Genomic DNA, 5,532 nt, shown 5'->3' with positions numbered 1-5,532 from the left:
AGCGCAAGCCTCCGCGCCTTTTCTACAGCCGCGCCTGACATCACGTCCTGCCGCCGTGCCATTGGCCGCCCGGCGCCCCAGGCCCTGGCAGCGCGTGCTCCGGGAAGGCGGGAGACCCGAGAGGGAGGGGAGAGGCAAGAGGAGAAGGGGAGATGGTGGGAGCTGGTGGGCGAGGCTGGAGGAGGAGGCGGGCGGTAGGGAGGCGGGAGAGCGCGGGGTTTGGAGTTTTTAAGCTACGAACAGTTTCCTGCGATTTCTGAGGGAAAGAAAATTAAACCTGCTCTCTCTCTTCGCCGTCACCGTCACCGTCCTGAGAAGGCAAGGCCGGAGGATGCTTGGGGAGGTATCAGTCTCGCCTCCCCATGGCCTCCGGCACTGTCTGGGGAGGCCCCGAAGGGCAGGCCTGGGGCAGAGTTGCTAGGGCCTTCGGCGGCTTCCCGCCGAGTTTGGCCTCCTCCCGGGCTCCCTGCTGCAGTCTGCGGGGCGGCAGCGCAGGCTTCCTGGGGACCTAGCAGAGCCCCAAAGGTAAGAACCGCGGGAGCTGTGACTCCCAAGGAGAATGGTCAACAAACATATCCTCCCTCCAAAGACAGGGCCCAGTGTACTGCCAAGCACGAAGTTCCTTAATATTCCCCAACTCACTCCAGCCTGGAAGAGCGGGAGCGAGCAGGGCTTTAGGAATTTAAAAGCAGAGCTGGAATCTTAGCTCTGCTATTTACATGCACTGTAATCTTAGGTAAGCGACTTAAGGTCCCTTAGCCCTAGCCAGCTTCTGACTTTCAGTGAGAGGCAAGGTTTCCTCCACATCAAAGGGATGTAGAAAGATCATGCATGTAAAATGTGTGAAATACAGTAGACACTCAGCAAATTCTTTAATCACTTCTTTCCTCTCTATTAAAAACTTTCTCACTCCAATATACATTTGGTATCAAAGATGTTCTTAAAACTCACAAGCATGCTCTCCGCCCATTGGGCTCACCATGCCACCCACACTGACACAGGTGAGAAATGAGTCCACGAAGCCACCTGGCTGCATCATTGGGCCAAGGATCAACAACCTCTTAGCCTGCTGGGTAAATCCTAACTGCCAAATTAGACTTCAAGCTTATCCAGGGCAATGTCTAGATTTCTGGTGGAGTGGGGTTTAGGAAGTAAAAAGTAGTTGTAGAGAAAAATGAAATAAGTCTCTGAGTATGGTGTCCTGGGTCTGTTCTGGAAGTGGGTTTCTTTCGCTCCTTGCAATAGGGAGATGTATTTGTCTGAAGTGATTTGCCTACCTGGAAAAGGTAGAAGGAAAGCTAGGATCACGGGTTTATCTGACAGGGTGTTATGCCGAGGCAGCATTAAATCACAACTTTCCACATACCTGCATAACTCTCACCTACAAACTATACAGGCGCTTGGAATGTCCAAACGTGCACTTGGGTTCATGTCTGCAAGGGCACATGTTCATCACTTTTGGCAAAAATACAGCCAGCACAAATTCATCTTTATTGGTACAACCACAACCAGCACAGATGACGAGCTAGGGTGTACATATGTACACCTGGTACAAGTGTCCACTACCTGGCAGATGAATCTGGAAAGCTACACACTAACCATGCACTTGTGTGCTCAAGCAGTTCTACTTAAATCCCTAAGCACATTCTTTTGAGGCTGTTTTTGCATGTTTGCAAAAACTCGAAGTTACAAGTATTTGTGTACACCAAGCACTTACATAGATGCCCTTCGAAGGAAGGACCATGAATCCAAAGATGCATGTACACGTGTGTTCACACAAACATGTGCCTCAGTGCCTGCACAGGACCAGAGCCCAGGCACCGAGATGCCTATGCGGATACACAGGTATGTTATTGGGACACTTTCTTCAAAAGGAATAGGGAATGAAAAGCTAGTTCAGGAGTCACCAGGGTTCATCCAGAGATCGCCCAAAGGGTAGGAAAAATTGTGACAACGTTGGAGTGTTCCTCCTTAGTACTGGCTGGATACAGTGAGTTTCAGAGAGCTCTAGGGGCTGCGGTGGAAGCTGAAGTGGGGTACTCAGTAACTCTTGCTAAGGGCTTTTCAAGAACCCTGGAAACACACACTGTGGCTCTTCACGGCCCCTATGTATATCTGCACAGTCTTCCTCTCTGTCCAGCACCCCCTTGCATCGCTGGACTAACCCCAAATTCCCGGGCATTACGGGTTCCCTCTGGGTGCGCTCCTCTCTCTATCCCTCAGGGCCAGGCTGGGACACGCTCGGGCCTGGACGGGGCTGGAGCGCAGCTCGTTCCTCGGGGCCGGATTCCAGCACCCCGCCCTGGGCTTCAGAGGCCGGTAACTGCTAATCTCCCCCAGCGGTGGGGGCCGTCGCACAACCGCGGAGCCCTGTCCGAGGAGGCTAAACAAGGAGAGGAACAGGCTGTAAACACATCTCCAGACACGTGAGTGACATTTACGCGGCGCGAGGAGCCGCAGCGGAGGGGAAGGCAGGGGTGAAAGGGATCTGGAACCGACAGGTAAAAGGAACCTTCCTCGGCGCCCCTCCCCCTGATCGAGGAACAAAATCCCCAAGTCCCCAGAACCTGCCTTTGTGGGAGGTGACAGGTGAACCGAATTCAGGTCTGGCCACAGTAGCCGCTGCCTACCTCCCCACCATCTGCTTCCTAGCAGACGAGCAGACCCGGCGCATAATGAGGTAGCAGCCTCCAGCCGGCCACCGTGACTAACTCAGAACAAAAGCGCTCCCTCCACGCCTCCTCCACTTCCTCTCTTCTCCTTTTTTCAGTACTGGGGACTGAATCCAGGGCCTTCACATTGAGCTCTTTCCCTCCGTTTTTTATTTTGAGACAGGATCTCATTAAGCTGCTAAGTTGCTCAGAGTCTTAGTTTCCTAGAGTGCTGGAATTACAGGCATGTATCACTACTTTCCTTGTAAGTTTTATAGGTTTGAACTTTTGAGGGGGTGGGTACTGGGGATCGAACTCAGGACCTTGCATTTATGAGGCAGGCACCGCCCGCCCGGAGAAAGTGAGGCCTGGCCGGGCGGGGGAGAGGGGGAGGGCGCGGGAGAGCGCGGAAGCAGGGTGATTGATCAGTGCGCTGTTCCCGGCGCTCCGGCCCGTTATTAGAGGCGGCCAAAGCAGGGCCACGCAATAACCTCGGAATCGCCAACTAATTGACGCTGCAGGCAACTACTTCATTGTGCGCGCTGGTTTTATGTCTTCATAGCCGGTGATTGACAAGGTGTAATTAGTCATCTCACTCGGTGATAAACATGGGCACCCTCCTCCCGCGGCATCAGGCCGTGTGTACCAGCAGAGGAAGCGATAGTTGACGCTGATATACCATTAAATCAAAATGAAGACGTTCAGAAGTGTGTGTTTGCTGTGACGCTCTGATGGTTTATTTCTCAAATACGGCACCAACAGATTTACTTGATTTGCAAGTTAACTACAACATTAACTGGTTTTATTTATTTTGCCTCTTCCTTCCTCTTCCTAGGCAGGGATGTTGCTCTTGGAGAATGTGAAGACAGTTTGCTTCTTGACAAGCGAGCGAACGGGCGCCCAGATTTCTGCAGCCTTCCTGAGTCTCCCCGGAGGGAAAGGCGGACAGAGAAAACGCCGGATTTGGGAGCCACCAGGGATGGGTTCTTCGTAAGGGAGCCGACCTCATTGGCCCCACACTCTCCTGCCTGGGGCCCCCTTTTGGGTGCTGCCAGTGGCTGACCTCAGACTCTACGGGTGGTGCTCAGATTTGGGGTGGGGGAAACCTCTTGAATAATAACTGTAAAGAAGAAAGAGGCAAAAAACAATGTTTCTTCCCTGCCTTGCAGCAGAAAGGACTGTTCCTAAAGCTTCTGGCTGCAGCCACAGGCCAGTTGTGTGTTTCTATCCCCTGAGTGTAGTCTCCTGTGCTTGAAGTGTGCTTGCATCATTCAGCAAATTACACTCCTTGCTTACCAAAGTGGTCTTGCTCAGGGAAATTGTGTGTGTGTGTGTGTGTGTGTGTGTGTGTGTGTGCACAGCTTCCCCCTCCACACTGACGCTGCTGTTGGAGTGCTGGTTATTCATTCCAGAATCCTAGAGGCTTAAATTTGAAAAAGGGACAGGGTACACCTGGTCTGTTTTGACCCTAATTCTGGTTAGAGAACAGCAACAACTGAACAAAGCTACCAATATTTGAAAATCCATGTCCAGGGTGTAGCTGGGATTCCCTCAGGAGGCCAACAGTGGGGTCTGCTTCCTGCACTTGCCCCTTCTCTACTCTCTAACCTTTGTGTCCCGTTTATATAGTAGAAGAATGATGATTTCTTGCCCCTGCACAGGAATGTGGGGTTCTGGGCACCTCCAAGAAAAGGTGGGGGTGAGGGTGAGTTACAGGGACAACCAAAAAGCACCTTGACTTCAACAAGGACCCCTCTTTCCCCACTCTTCTGGGCCCTGTTCGGCAAAAGGAAGGACTGCTTCATATGGATGTGAGAGGCTGTCAGCAGCAGATCTGCCCAGCCACCCCTATCTTTCTTTATGAAATCAGCTCATTGCCTTGGTCACCCGATACAGAAAATCTGCTGATCACTACTATCGACAATAAAAACCTCTGGGGCCTTGGTTATTTCCAAGAGGAGCCCGGTGTCTGTGATCCTAGAATAGAGACATGGCTTGGCCCATTGCAGGAAGTGAGGAGCCCAATTCCTCCTCCTCTTCTCCCTGCAGCGATCTGAACAGTTCTGAAACCGCCTCCCTGGGCGTCAGCTGAGCAGGTTGGGGAACTAACCAGGGCTCTCTCTCTAGGGCCCTGTTAAATGCACTGAACTTAAAATGAAACACGAAGTGTGAATTTCAGGTTTGAACATGATGCATCAGAAAACGCAGAGGTTGGCAGCCCTTTTCCTCCCTCCTGCCTTTCCATAGCAGGTATTAATATTGAATTAAATGTTATGAGGCAGTAAGGGCTTCGGAGAGAATGTGCTCAGATGCAATTTTGTCAAGGTTTTTATCTGTGATTATGATTCCAGATGTAGGAGCTCCCGGAGGAGGGAAATGAGGGGCTGCTGGCATGTGACATGTGTTTTAAGGTGTTTGGCAGTGTTTCTCAAAGTGGTGACAAAATGTTGAATTTTATTACAGGGAATTGGTAAAAGAAATGTGAATCCTAGGTCAAAGATTTTTCACCTTAGCAAAAGGATTTACCATTATTGATTAGAGTGCGGAAAGTTTGTATCTGGGCCCTACTCAAATCACATTGTCAACAATATAAATCTGTCAGAACAGATCATTCTTAAAGAACACTTGTAATAAAATATGCAATAGCTAATTGTATCCCCCACTGCTCATTTCTACAAAAAGATATATATTTCCCTGAAAGCAAAAAAAGAAAGTAAATATCGTAACAAGAGGTCATGTTTTCCCCAACTGATGTATAGCTAAGCTTTGTACCTTGAAGATTTTAAAAAATCTAGCCCAGAGTGATAGTCTTAGAAAAGCCATTTTAGTAGCCCCTGCTCTGCCCAGAGCTTCTACTTGATGCACAAAAAAAAAAAAAAAA

This window comes from Fukomys damarensis, unplaced genomic scaffold (assembly GCF_012274545.1).
Source record: "Fukomys damarensis isolate Sample0158 unplaced genomic scaffold, DMR_v1.0_HiC HiC_scaffold_36, whole genome shotgun sequence".
NCBI classification, from domain to species: Eukaryota; Metazoa; Chordata; class Mammalia; order Rodentia; family Bathyergidae; genus Fukomys; species Fukomys damarensis.
This window is presented reverse-complemented; position numbering follows the sequence as displayed.